This window comes from Xenia sp. Carnegie-2017, unplaced genomic scaffold, assembly GCF_021976095.1.
Source record: "Xenia sp. Carnegie-2017 unplaced genomic scaffold, XeniaSp_v1 HiC_scaffold_14, whole genome shotgun sequence".
NCBI classification, from domain to species: Eukaryota; Metazoa; Cnidaria; class Anthozoa; order Malacalcyonacea; family Xeniidae; genus Xenia; species Xenia sp. Carnegie-2017.
The window spans coordinates 6,816,646-6,831,910 of NW_025813447.1; the positions used below are offsets into that span (position 1 = coordinate 6,816,646).

General features: G+C 36.2%; 3 long non-coding RNA genes across 3 annotated transcripts; 2 read left to right on the forward strand and 1 right to left on the reverse strand.

Moving 5' to 3' along the window:
* Nucleotides 1–1,599: 1,599 nt before the first annotated feature.
* On the reverse strand, nt 1,600–2,119 carry LOC124434656. Its single transcript, XR_006944857.1, has 4 exons — nt 2,090–2,119; nt 1,961–2,014; nt 1,867–1,887; nt 1,600–1,716 (listed from the first exon to the last, which is right to left on the reverse strand). It is a non-coding gene; the product is annotated as an uncharacterized LOC124434656 (long non-coding RNA).
* An 8,276-nt stretch (nt 2,120–10,395) lies between these two features.
* On the forward strand, nt 10,396–11,073 carry LOC124434654. The gene is made up of 3 exons (XR_006944856.1): nt 10,396–10,429; nt 10,610–10,775; nt 11,024–11,073. It is a non-coding gene; the product is annotated as an uncharacterized LOC124434654 (long non-coding RNA).
* A 452-nt stretch (nt 11,074–11,525) lies between these two features.
* LOC124434657 lies at nt 11,526–12,255 on the forward strand. Its single transcript, XR_006944858.1, has 3 exons — nt 11,526–11,558; nt 11,935–11,962; nt 12,204–12,255. It is a non-coding gene; the product is annotated as an uncharacterized LOC124434657 (long non-coding RNA).
* Nucleotides 12,256–15,265: the final 3,010 nt, after the last annotated feature.

Here is a 15,265-nt window from a genome sequence, read left to right on the forward strand (position 1 = left end):
CGTTGAGGAACTAACAAAACAAACAACTACCTCACCTTTTTGTGGAAACTACGACATCCAACAATTGAACGATTGAAGTGTTGGCATTATAAAAGAAATGCCAAAAAAGAATCGTCACAGAATATGGAACTAACGATATCCATATTCTGTGATATCGTGTTTGTTTTTGAAAAATTCTTTATAATTTACTATAGACACCAGGGGGAGGTCGAGAATATTATTTTTCTGCAAAGCGATCATTTCAGCGGAAATACGTCCGTTGGCCGCCATTTTTTTGGCGACCTCGCCCCAGTAAAGATAGCCGCTCCAGTTATTATAGAACTCAATGGCTCTGACCACTGAGCTATGAAGTCACACAGTGGTGAGCAGGTCAATATTGTTGGGCTCATGTTATCTCGTGAAATGAATGTCATATGAATGTTTTTTATGCAGTGCGGTGTTTGAAATTAAATGAGATATGATCATTGAGTTCTATAATAACTGGAGCGGCTATCTCAAGCGCGGCCTTAGATATCTGATGTTGTAAAAAACATGGCGGATTTCGTCCGTTGCCGCTGAGATTTACCGAAATTGACCGCTTTTCCGAAAATTTCACAATTTCCCACTCCCTCCTGAAGAAAGAGTGAGGAAAATGTATGTGTGTATTTGGGATTCGGCTAGCAATTTTTTGATGAAAATCACGATAAAAACCTACAATTCGTAACAGCGAGTCAACTGTGCTTGCTTTCCAGTCATCGGCTCCTGCGAGGAAAGCTATTAACTATAAACTATGTACGAAAGAACTCTTTGAACGTTTTAAACATCGTGTCTAATGTACATGTGCACAATGTGGACGATGTGGTCTCTTTTCAAGGTAAGGAGAAAGTCTTGAGCCATGTCCAGCCGACAATTTAAAAGATGGTAAAAAACAAATTCTGAAGAAACGAGATATCTCGAGATGAAAAAATGTGAATGAAAACAAAACGCGAAGTGAACTGTAAAATTTCGATTTATTTCAAAGTCATCCTCAGACAGAATGATAATCCAAACAATGCATACACATATATATTTACAATGCATGAATTAAGTAACGAAAGTCAAGCAATAGAAATTAAATAGTTTGATATTTACGAAAGCGGAGTTGGAAGTGCTGTCATATTTTAAAAGGATGAATTGAAACAAGAGACCAGACTGGTGGAATGAGTGTATTGTAATTTAAGAGAAGAGTTGTAATTCTTTGCTAGCCTTAAGTCCCGTGTTAACAAACCATTTCTTAATATATGTGTATGCATGGTTTGGATTATCATTCTGTCTGTGGATGACTTTGAAATAAATCGAAAATTTACAGTTCACGTCTTGTTTTGATTCACATTTTTACATCTCAAGATGTCTTGTTTCTTCAGAATTTGTTCTTTACTTAACTCTTAAAGAGTACTCTATAGTCATATTTATGTCAATGTGGTAATGTATGTTAGTGCAATCAGACTAAGTTACACAACATATTTGCAATAAGAATTTTCTTTTAATGAAGTTTTGAGAAAAAAAAACAATATATAATCTTTTTGTATTTCTGCTAAAGATGACTAAATGACAAAAAAAAAATATTTAAAATATATTTCCTTGTAAGGTTTATTGTACAGTTGCTGCAATTGTTCAGCACGTTTTTGACTGGTAGGTTTCCTTCCCTACACTGCTTGGCAACATGGCCCAATCTTTTGCATATATAGCAACGTCGTCCTGTTAAATATTCATAAGAAAGCTGTAGTTCATAAAACTTTTTATTTGTTTGTGTCATTAGCTTAATTCTGTTAACAATAATGCATGCAACTTGAAGTTTTCAACCATCTAATCAAGCTGATGTTTTATCACTAGGTCAATCAAACTTACTTCTTCTCATACGATTAAACTCTATACAAAAAAAAGTATATAATTGTCAATTACAATGGTCATGAAAGAAATGTTATTTCATTTTTGTCATTACTTTTCTTGCATTCATTCATTTTGTGGCCTTTGTGGCCACAATTATAGCATCTTCCTTCATTAAAAAAAACAATGGCAATTATCAGCCAGGCATCAAAGGCAATTAGTACATGTATACACTATACCACACCTTTAAATGAACTTTTTGCTTCGACATTGCTTTCTACATAAACAAATCGTTTGTTAGGTGCTGTTTGATTTGTTATGTGTATGATTAAATTTCAGGTTAAAAGACTCTTGGTGAAAAGACTCTTGGTGAAAAGGCTCAGGTGAAAAGACAAAAGTATCATGTGAGAGCTGATGGGCATATATCATATATGAATGAGAACAGTATTGTATACAAAGCACTGTTTACCTTCTTTATTTTTGGTTTTCAGAATTGGAGCCACCTCAAATAGTAGTAGATTTTAGCACATTTTGATGCATTGTTGTATTGTGTAATAAAGCAAAAACAATCATTAAACAGTATAACCATTTTGGCTAAATACACACTTGCATTTTCATTATCTTCCTCTTCAGTTTCCTGACCTGTTTTGAATGCAATTGAACTATTTGAGTGATTTTCAGTTTTCAAAACAAAACAAATTTTATACACATTTGATACCAGTGTCCATTGCTTTTCCTCATCTGTATAATCTAGCATCTGGTGTTTTGTATGCAAAAACGATAAAGTGTAAATAGATATTTTGCAAGAAGGGATTTAAACCATGTAAATGAATCACTTTTGTTTACTTCCATGCTGAAAGCTTCATATAAAGCTTTTCAGATCAGAAATTATTAAATTATTGATCTGTACTAACCTCTTTTCATCCATGGACCACAATAGAAAGTTGGCAAATACAATAAAAACAAGAAATAAGCAAAGGAAAATTCAGACAAGTTTTAAAATATTTATAGTATTTAAAAAAAAGGGAAAAAATGCAAATGACAAACGCCAATGCTGTATTCTGATTGGTTAACAAATCAAACTTTTTTAACTATGAAGAACTAAATATTGCATTGAATTTTAAAGTTTTTATAGTTTGTAAGAGATGATTCCCATGATAATATACATGTAAATTTAGCGTGCACAAATCGTTAATTGCTGTATCAGTAACGTTGAAACAGGGTGTAAATCCTGGAGAGGGATTGATATGTGGTGGCTCAGCCCTCCCTTTCAAAAGTTAGCAGTTTTGTCGAGCAAAGCATGTAATTTTGCGGAAATTAAAACGGCAAATATTAACGATGACGTTTGGATCAACTCATAACTAAGTAAAAGCGATTTTGCTGGTATTAACATAAAAATTACACTACGTTTTTGTTGGGCAAATCAAATTCTGCAACGTTTCCTCTCCATTCTCGGGACTCAAGTCACACCCTGCATTCAAGTAAAATTCTTCTAAATTTTTTCAAGTTATTCGAAGTTTAACCATTGGCTTTTACAAGTCAAGAAACTATATAAACAATGTGAACTCATTGAACTATAAGGTACAAAAAAATGTTAAAGATAAAATGTTACGCATCATGAACGTTGTTCAAGGACTTCCGCATGCAGATCATCCCGGCAATATTCATAATGTCACCTGTAAGTTAAACACGTGCGTTTAATATTGAGTAACGTTTATTTTTAAAAGAACGTTAACAATTCATTTATCAATTGACAGACTGGTTTAATTTTGAAAAAAGCACTTACTACAACGCTCGATCTGATTGAAAGTGCTATCAATGTTACGACCACAAAATAGTTTTCTTATGTCGTCCAATTGGGCTGTTTTGTTGAGTATTTTTTTCTCTATAAAAAATAGTTCAAAATGAATATTGTGCTATTGTTGTTCTATATTGTACTATGTTGTAGAGGAATACTCACATAGAAGACTTGCATTTCGAATTACTTCTCATTCTTTTTAATTGTTTAGTTACGTTTAGTTTAATTGTTTGAACTGTCGAGATGTCGGGTTGTTGTTCCAACCTCCTGACGCTCGCAAAGCTGAAAAAAACAATTCTAAATGATCTTGACTTGTCTTATAAGTAAGCAAATATTTAAGGGGAGAATTTTCACTTATAACAAGATCCTCAGCAAGCCCTTGCACTGCTTCAATGCACAACAGAAACCCCAAGAATCCTGTTTTCCTCTTATGGGAAAAAATCGACTTTCCATCAGCACCCTTCAGATTTAAGACGTATTGCCTTGCTTCATCCAAGAAGGTTTTTATCAGCTTGTAATTCGCTTTCCTTATTGGTGCTTTGTAATTTTTAGCAATTGGATTCCTGGAATTCAAAACGTCAAACAAGCGATCAAATACTCGAATGAATTTGACTGTTTTATCACACCCTTTAAACTGTGGAAGTTTGAGCTTACCTTCACAGAACTCTAAAGCATCTGCAACACTCGAGCTGAGTGCTTGCACTGCTAAATTTACCTTCATTTTCTGTGGCTTCCAGTTTATGTGAGCTTTCTTTAGTTTGTTGGCAAGTCGCAAGCCTTCTGAGGCTTGCAGTTTTTCTAGCTCAACTAGGTATTGCCATCTTACCAAACCATCTTTTTCATCCTTCAGAGTTCTCAATTCAGAAATTGCTCCTCTGACAAGCTTGATCATGTGACAAGGATCTAAGAATGCATAAATTTTCAACATTAAATCAGATGGATGTAAAAAATATGCTTGGAAATCATTAAGTGAAAGTTTCACTCCAAGCAACTTCATCATTGCAAGATGTGTGGATGGACCATCACACGTTAAACTTCCAACTTTAACACCAACATCATGCAACTGCATCAAACACTCCTTGGTTAAATTTGCTTTTACTTCTGCAGTGAGGCCATCTACCAAGAAGTAACCAACTGGTACTTTCCAAGATGAATCTAGAGCAACAGCCATGTATACCAAAACTTCTGTTGCTTCAGGGAGTGAATCATCGTCAATCCCAGTACCAAGGTCAACATAACCACAAACTTTTTGACCATCCCATTCTACGTGTTTACGGATTGACATTTCATCCAGCATCAATGCACATATGACTTCCTTGCCATCTTTCTTTGATTCTTGAACCTTCACTTTCAAAGCATTCAAGGCATCCTTGGTGAAACCAGGGTCACCATCCACGGAATTATACCAAGATCGAATTACTCTTGGATGAGGTAAGGCTAAATTAAACTTCTCACGAACATAATCATAAGCCTTAGGCGAGTAAAATTTCAAAGTTAGTGCAAAAGCTTGCAATTCTGGGGGGGTATTGAGCACCTTTTTTACCCTGAGTGTTTGCCACTAAACGACTCAAAATATCTTCAGGAACCCCAGATAGTGAAGCATTAAGAAGTTCAGCTTGATCAGAGCTGATCATTTTATCATCTTTAAGGCAATCAATGATTGACAATAAATCATTTACCTTCTTTTTCAGTCTACTTTTTTTCCATATTAGACACTTTTAACCTCTTTCTATAATACTCTGCCCGGTCTATAACATCTTCCAATTGTCTTTTCAGTCTCCTGGGAGACTTAAGACAATACGAGTGATCATGAGTAGAGAAATGACGACTCACCTTTTCAGTGCTCTTCGTACATTCAACATCCTTCACCTGTTGAAATAATGTGGGCACAGCACTATCTTCTAGACACACTTTGTTACCTGATATTCTCTTCATGCTATCGGAAAAATGATCTGAGCAAACTCTGCTCCACTTAGTTAGAACTGTGAGAGGCGACCATTTCTTTATACTATTTACCCATTCCAAAAAGTGCAGGGTTTTTCTTCGTCAGGAAAACTATTTGAAATAGATTAGTAAATTTATTGTTTCATGCGTTGATTCAACAAATAAATAAACAAATTTGTTGAATTTTTTAAAAAACACACAGGAAAACATCAGTGTATGCAGTATTTAAGACAATGTTTTTTCATAAGGCCTAACAGATTTTGGGGCTTTCAATTGTATAAATGCCGATTCAATCTTTCAGGAACAAACAAAATAAGCGAATAACTCACCTGTGAAAAGCGATGTCCTTCGCGTTGTCAATATTACGACATTCTACAATTGAACATCGATTAGGCATTTTTGAAAAAAATATTGTTTTGGCCTTGAAAATATTGTTTATTTATCATACAGCTTGCAATTGCATTTGAAATTTTCAACTGAAGGCGGGAAAATCAATAACATCAATCCGGAGGAGGTCGAGAATATTATTTTTCTGCAAAGCGATCATTTCAGCGGAAATACGTCCGTTGGCCGCCATGTTTTTTACAACAGTTCCCAGTCCACTTAGCCGCTCCAGTTATTATAGAACTCAATGGATATGATCTTCGCACTTAGCTGGACAATTTAAGCAATCGTCTCAGGTCCTGACGAAGTGCGAAGATCATATCTCATTTAATTTCAAACACCGCACTGCATAAAAAACATTCATATGACATTCATTTCACGAGATAACATGAGCCCAACAATATTGACCTGCTCACCACTGTGTGACTTCATAGCTCAGTGGTCAGAGCACTGCACCGGCACCGCAGAGGTCATCGGTTCGAATCAAGTTGAGTCACCTGATTTTTTCAGGTCCTGAGACGATTGCTTAAATTGTCCAGCTAAGTGCGAAGATCATATCTCATTTAACAACTTACACTGTTTATGCATGTGAACAAACACAAAAATGCCAGATCGATGTGTAGTTTTTGGTTGTTCTAACGTAGCCAGTTTGGAGAAAGGCATTTCACTTCATCGCATACCATTTTTTAACGACGAAAGAAGCGAAGCTAAGCGTAGGAGAAAGCGATGAGTCAACTTTGTGAAAGCTACTCGCGATAAGTGGGTCACCACAAAGAATTCCGCAGTTTGCTCGGAACACTTCACAAAAGATTCGTTTTCTCGGTAATTCGGCTCGCTTTCTGAATCAGAAAGTAATTTTGCACCTCCACTCATTCGAGATGAATTCGGAATCGTTGCTTACCCGAGCATTTATCCTCGAAAAGATGACAATGAACTTACAACAAGAGATCGCAGAATGGTGAGTACGTTAAAATTATACATATGCATATCAACATTTTATCTGGAATCCGTGTGAGAGTATATTTCATAAATACATGCCATTTTAGATGAAAAGAAAGTGGATGTCTGATTATAAAAGAGAGGTTGAATCAGAAAATATTCCAAGTACAACTCAACTTGCTGTAACTCACTTCAACAGCAATTTGGACAGGGATAATCAAGAGGTTAATGGAGTTCCCCAGGTTAAAGTGCATTATCCAAAATTTAAAAATGGTGAAGCTGTTGTAAGAAATGTAAAAGTTGCTCAGGATTTTGGTAAGGTTAATTAATACATTTCTCCTACTGCCAGATATCATGTGTTTAATGCCATAATAATGAAAGCCTTAATAAGAAATGATTACCATAAAATAAAATTTTGAATAATTTGCACATTGCTCCTCCAGGGTATGTTGAAGATATTTATCAAGTGTTGTGCTCTGCACTCATTGATGAGGAAAAATTGAGAAAAGCCAAAGGTGATCTTTTAAGAATGACTCCATTGCCAATGAATTCCATGTTGGACAAGCAATCAAAAAGTGAAGCTATCTCAAAAAAAGCAAGAAGAAAAAGCATGCCAGCTGTACATTTCCCCCCAACTAAGCCAGGTTTTACAAAAGGCATTACTTGCTTTGAGTTAATTTGAATCTTATTTTTGGAACTGACTCACTTTATTGTTTGATATAGCTGAAGTATCACCTTTCCAAGAAATGATCATTAATTAGAGAAATGAGAGAGCAGCACCTTGATGCACTGTGTGCAAGAATTGGATGAAAGGCCATAAAAATATAATGAACTGTCCAAAAAGCCGAAAGTAACCAGTTTTTTAGGACCTGGTGGTATGAGCCCAATTAGTTGGGATTCAGTGAAGTGTGAATTGACTGCATGGACAGAATAAAGAGAAAGGAATTGTAATTTCGTATGTTTTGTATAACAAGTATAAGTGTGAATCGAAGATGCAATAAATCAAGAGTGGCTTAAATCATTCCACACTTCATTGAATCCCTACTAGCTGGGCTCATGCAAACAACAGCTAAAATAATATATAATGTTATGTTATTTTACAAATTGTCCTCTTCATACCCTGCAAAGTGTTCATTTTTTTTTAAATTAAAAGTTTTTCGAATAACATGGTAAGCACAAGCTGGAAGTGGAATTCTTTTGTCTCGAAGAATGCCATGTAACATTCTTGTAAATTTTCTATATGCAACAACTCGAAAAAACCTGAAAAGGCATAATACATAAGGTCCATTAAAACAGGTAGGAGTCCATAAAATACAAATCTTGCAGTGTGCATTCATAGATAAACCAGACAGAAACATTTAACTAATAATTCTAACAAACCTTTGCTCCAAGAATCCTTTATGATATCTAACTCCATCTTGTCTTTGTTAAAGATTGGCAGCTAAATTTAATGCCCAGCGATTGAGGCAAATGGCATCAAATCCTCGATGCTCTGTTATGCATTTTGGCTGCCTTCCTAATTCGGATACCACCATACGATCTTGCATTTCAATCATGCAATTGGCAATTTCATGGCAGCATCTACATTCTTTTGGATTAACCAAGAGACGAACACGGCAGTTGCCACAATGGCACCTACGAAAGTTATCTGTCAAAAGCTTCGGCAACAATATATAAACAAATTTTCCAACTTTTCTTACCAAGAATCAAGAGGAACTTCATTTTGCATTCTGCGTTCGAGCTCTTCTGTTTGGCGTCTTTCTTCTTCTGTTTCTCTAATATACCTTTCTAACCACTCTTCATCTGCAAGTGGTTCGTTTTCATACGCTTCAGCTTGGTCATACTCAAAATCGCCATCGGTGATTCGGAGCGCATTTGGTGACGATTGATCTTCGTCTTCTAAATCGAATTCCCGACTGTTCAATTCAATATTTTCTACTGTTGTTGCTGTACTCGACTCAGAATCAGATGTGGACATGTTTCGTACAATTTTTATATTAATTTCAAAGCAATATATAAAGAATTGTTATTTCACACTATGTTGTTTTGTATGCAGCGCATTCATACGTTCCTTAAATGACGTCACAAACCTCTCGTTTTAATTCCCCTCAGCGCTGCGAAAATTTCTCAAAAGCAAGCTAATTCAAACCGCAAAAAAACTTTGTTTTTCCTTTTTTTACGAAATTTTTTTCGAAATCATATTTTCCACAGTCTAAACTTTAAAATTTCAACGAATTTGGAAATAACTGTATGTGCACTTTAAGGAATTTGAAGAAACATTATATGTTGCTTTGGATTTTGACCCAGTGGTGCGTATTATTGTTTTAGACTATGATTGGTGAGCTCATGTTGATCCAGGACAGTAAGTATGTTTTTTCACATATCCCTCGCGTGAAAATCACGTTAAGACGCTTGATTCTCATCTTAAGTATTTATTTCAACATAAATTGAGTCAAGAAAAGTTGATTATGTTAATTTGCCATGAAGCCCATCGATGGTTTGCTCATGATACATGAAATAGTAAATCAGAAAATTTAATCAAAAAATGAAGAATGTTTAAAATATGTTTCACGTTTCATTAAACTCGCATTATCTTCAAATCTCTAGGACATTTTTGTTCATAAAAAACAAAAAAATTTTTAAATGCTCAAAATTTCTCTATCCAGTAGATCATGTTGACAGAATTCAGTAAGATTTGGTACTGTTCAAAATATGCAAACAATGGTAGACTTAGATCTATTATTTGTCATGTCCTCAACTGTACTTCGTGTCCTCAACTGTTATTCATATGCTCAACTGTTCCTCGTGTCTTCAAATACTTCTTAGATATGAACGGGAGATAATGTACGCCTATATAGATTAGTTGGAATTCATTGGTACCAATCTTGTGCAAGCTCTGCGATTGTTCTTACATAACTTCCGGCTTCCCGGTAAAGCGCAAAAGATCGATCGACTCATGGAGAAGTTTGCGAGTAGGATCTGTGAAACGAACCCAAAGTAAGGGCATGATTTGTGTCTTGTTATCTGTTGTTTTACATCTCGCATTGCATGCCGGTTCGTGAAACTTACCAAATGACTTTTGTCTATGAACAATGTGTTAATTTTTTTTTTCATTTAACATCAACAATAATTTAGGACAAGTTTTTGACGATTTTCGGTTTTTTCAAGTATTTTCTCATCGAACTTTTGTAATTCGAGTTTTGAGGGCTGCAATTTGCTGTTAGATAGATTTAAAGTGAGTTGTTTGAACTGGGATTATTGTTACATGTTTGTAGATGTAGATCATCCAGGAATGTAGAGTCCTGAGAAGGACTGTTGTTGTTGATGTTGACTGACGTTTCTACAAACTAACTCATGTACAAACATGTCTAGATATAACTAGGCTAGACTGTCTTTGATAAACTTTTATTTTATATTTATCATTCATATTTTAGTGACGATGTGTTTGCTAGTTAAGACGCTGCCTAAGTTCTGGCTTATTCTATCATGATGTTGACTACTGATCTACATAGTTCACAGGTTATACAGACTTACTTCCTTTGCAATTGTTTTCTATAAAAGTGACTTTATGTCTAAGATCACGTGACTCCATTATGGTCACGCGAGATTTTCATGGCGTTGATATGGAGCCTTCATTGGAATCACGTGAAAATTTAGCCTTTTGATGCGACATCGTAATCACGTGAAATTTTCTTTCAGGTTAAACGGAAGATAACGAAAGAGCAGTACATTCAAATGAATCGTGGTATAAATGACAGTAAAGATCTTCCATCTGAATATCTTGAAGCAATTTATGATGATATTGCACAGAATGAAATCAAGATGAAACATACACCAAAAGTGAACAGTAGATACGATGCTACATGTATGTATTGGAACATTAATACAAGAATCAAGGCTTAACTGAAAAAATTGTACAGATGCTAGGTAAAGGTCTTGACTGCGAAGTGTAGAGTACAGCTCTGAGACGAAGGTGAAGGTCTTGAGATGGAGGTGTTGGTCTTGAGATGGGTGTAGGAAAAGGGCTTATAATGGATATTGTGATGTTCGGTGTTGGTCCAATGACATTTTCATGAAAGTAAAGAGATTTTTTATTGTGCTTCCACTTTACAGATTTGCAAAGTGAGAAACATCGTCGTATGCTGTATTCTATGGAAATGGAGCAGATGGCGGAAAACACCAAAAAACAAATGGAATACGTGAGCCAGACTGGAAAGTATGTCTTGCGCAACCTATATCTAGGTTGTGCAATTTCGGGAGAAATGCGCGTCCTGACGCGCAGATTTTAAAAAATTTCTTGTTCGCCGCGCATTTGTGAAATTTGCCGCGCAGCGCGAGAAATTATTGCGCAATATCAGCACATGTGCGCTGCAGCGCTGTTGTTTCCGTTGAAAAAAATTGCTGCCTGTTGAATGTCAATCTTAAAGCTGTTTTGACAGGCAAGTTCCGTTAATTGGTTGGTAAGCCAATAAGCGTTTGATGACTAGAAATATGATATCTGAGCAGATTAAATACACATTCTTTGCTTTCGTTTTTCGAGCTTTCTCTTTTTAAGTGACTTCAAGGCAAACCATATCGATTCTTCGGTGTATTCTACGGTGATACATGTTATTTTATTAAACCAACTTGGGGTGTTCAAATTTGTAAGGTGAGTACACGTAATGGTTTAGTAAAATCAAAAGTACTGATATATAATTACAAATGATAAAAATTCTGAAAGCATTAACGCTTCTAACACTAAACGCCCGGGGAAACAAGTTATTATTTAACAGTTATGTTTTTTGTGTAACCTAAAAGTAGTGGTACGAAAGGATTTCTTTTATTACAAACTACAAAGCATGTTTTAATACATTTAAGGCAAATAAAATTCACAATCCTTACATAAAACATATTGATAAATGAAGCAATTTATAATTAAAACCGGTTTGCTAGCGAACTAACAGGGCTTAGCTCGCTATTGTTTGGTGATAAAGCGAGATTTTTTGACAAACATTTTTATCTAATTGTTTATTTATTTTTACTAGATGGCTGAGATTCAAGCAGTTAAATCAGGTAAATTCACGCGTTATAATAGCCGAAAATTTTCCCAACAACAATATACACAATATATATCAGCCATTGGTTGATTGCAGGAGCTGGTTCGGTGATTCCTCGACAATATTCACTTCTTACTAAGAGTACCAAACCAACATTTGTGTGTTGCTAAAAACTAGTGCTGCTTGCCTTTGATACCAAAAAAACGTTCATTACATTATCTTAACTTATGTTTTCATTGTTGCTGCCTAATTACTAGTTTGCGTTTCATGCAAGAAGGAATGTGGAAGCCATTTTTGCAAAGTTTGCAAAAACGTGCCACGCAATTCCGCCTTGCTCAACATCAGCAGGTGATGATGAAGGTTTTGGTGCCCAGGTCTTGTGTAGTGGCTGTGCAAAACTGAGACAGCAGCAGTGGCTAAAATAAGCAGCAAACACTGTCTAAGGAAGGTAACAGAACAATTATCTAGTGTTAGAATGTTAGTCGTGTGTAAGAGTGATCGTGTTTGCGTCACAAAGAAAAGTGGCATGACATTGTCAGTGGTTTTATAAAAACAATAGTAAACAACCAAGATTGGCTATCGACACATTTGTAACCATAAAATTGTGTGTTATAGAGTTTCAGTTTGCCAACATATTTAAAAGACATAGCAAGCAGCAGAAAACAGGACCAGAAGCAAAGCGAGCAAAGAGTGGACACGAGAAAACCCCAATGGGCTTTGCTTACTTTGTTTTAGGCAAGGCAACGAATTTTGGCTTGCTAGAGGGAACAAGTCCCTCTAGCAAACCATTTAAAACTCACAGCGACAAGGGCGAAAAGACCTTAGCAAATGACGCTATTAGAGAAGATTCTCTTGCTAAATCTGCGCTACAGGCGTACAAAATGCTTAAATCGGCTAGGTAAATGAAAATCAAGTTCCCAATTCCCAAATTGAGAACTGCACTTACATTGTGTATGTTTTCTATGTTAATTGTATTTTCAGTACAAGCCAAGTGCAACAAAAGTGTGGTGGCGACGGAATGGGAGAACGGATAGAAATTATGGAAGTCGATGAAAGGTAGCTAAATTCTCATTCCCTGCGTGAACCATAAAATAACCGAATATCACAAACTGCATACATGTTATATAATACATTTCTTTTACATATACAGTGATAGCTTTTTAAAATTATGAATATTAAATTGTTTCAGAGAGCTTGGTAAGGATACGACTGGACATGCAACTGACGAACTTTCGTGCAAAATCGTTTCTGGTGTCAGTGAATCTGAAAGTTGGGAGGAAACCGATGAAAAAGATGAGAGGTTTGTTAGTGAAATACGGCATTTTTCTTGCATTATAGTATCAGATTTTACGACATTTTGTCAAGATACTTTGTGAAATTTATGCCATAGTGGTTGAAAGTGTTGACTTTTTAGTTCAAGGCTTCCAATAATTCACTTGTTCGCATAAGTAATTTCTACATTACAAATTTCTTAAGTCGTTTAATATTAACGATGAAATCATTAAGTATTTTAACGTCTTCTGTTGAATTTCTTAGTACATATACTTTTCACACAGTTTGCAAGAAAATTTTAATGTTGGCTTTTTAACACTTTCATTGTTACAGCGAAGAGATTGTGAGAGTTAATGTTAGATTGTGAGAGTTAAGTAAGACGAGTAAGGCAGCCTCTATTTCAAACACCAGCCGTCTTAGCTATCAAAGCTCACTTGGAAGTTTTCTTCCTTCAATTTTATCAAGTGAGCAAGGCGACCTACCATTTGATGTGGACGAACTTGGGGAAAAAATTGCTACTAAGGTGGCACAAAAGTGGAGTGGTAACCCTAAATCAGCCCAATCAACAATTTCAACAACTACATACAATCCCACATCGAGTACCGCACTTCGATCTTCCAATTTGATTGAGCTTGTGGATGAAGTGGAAGATTTTGAAATACTAAAAGAAGAGACCAGCTGCGTGCTGCAGTGTCGAACGTATGTCGAATTTTTAAACTCTTCCCGTGCTTCCTTTTCGTCATCTTTTAATCGACCTACTGGCAAAGCAGACGGATCTTTGGCATCTGGTTTACATATGTCAGGTGCCTTGTATGAACAGCTAATTGCAGGCAAGTGTGAAAAATGGTACAGCCAAAAGCAAGAGTGTCAAGGGAAGTACTTGTTGCAAAGAATCAACTCCGTGCAGCTCTTGGTATTGTGAAAACAAAGTCAGCTGCAGTTCATTATGAAGCACAAATTGCTGAGTCTTCGCTGCTGGTGCGGATGTTGGTGATTTTTGTTACCTCCGAAAATTGTTTCCAGACATGATCAGCTGGCATGTACAGGACTCTGTCCAATGAGACCCTGCCCATTGCTTTTCTTAGATAAAGTGATTTAGTCAGCCTAAGGCCTCGCTTTCGTTGATCGTTTTGCCGAGAAGGATTGCACTTTATCATCAACATTTTAGTCGTAAAATGCACAGCGTAGCGCGTCATACTGCTAAGGACTTAATCTCTGCTCTGAGTAACCAACGCATTTGCACATCAGCGGTTTTGATTCCAGCTATCTATCTTTAAAGAATCTTGCAGATAGTGTGGAAGTGTACATCGAGACTTTCAAGTACCACGACAATAGAGAAGAGATCGGTTACAAGTTATGTGGTCAAGACTTTGTCCATGATTTGCTTGGTGTAGTCGATTTGTTGTTGCAAGCGCAGGCTGAGTGGTATCCTGGTTGGAAGTTGTGCTCTCATGTTCCTTTGGTAAAACGACAGATGCAACGTTACATCGAGGAAGTATATGAAATTGATCCTGATGACTTTGTTTGCCCAAGATTAGCTTGAAGCGAGTTCAATGAAATTCGAGATTACCGCTTGGGCAAAGTGAGTTGAAACTGGTTGAGTAGCCGTTAGAGAAGGCGACGGTAAAGTGCCAGTGGATTGGGTAGCAAGAGAAAATGCAGGACAGTGTTCATGATCTAGAGAAGCTGGCTGCGGATGTCATTATCAGATTGATGTCGCTACACCAATAGCTTTTCCGACTCAACAGAATGCTATCAAAGTGTTTTGACTTGGACGACTCTTTTGTGGTTTATGCGGTTTTCGTTCGGAAGAAAAAGTCCAGTAAACAACAGGAGTTTTCTGAACTTGAGCAATGAGTTTAGACGATGTAAACATTTCCTCACAGATGCTTACAATTTCTGAAAAGAATTTTGAGCTTTGTAGCGAGCTATCATCCACAGTGTTTTGTTGTCTAAAGAGAACACTCATTGCTGTTGTTTTAAGTGATATGCTACACACTCACTTCCTAATTTTTTCAAGAAGATCTCCTGATGACGAAGGAATTTT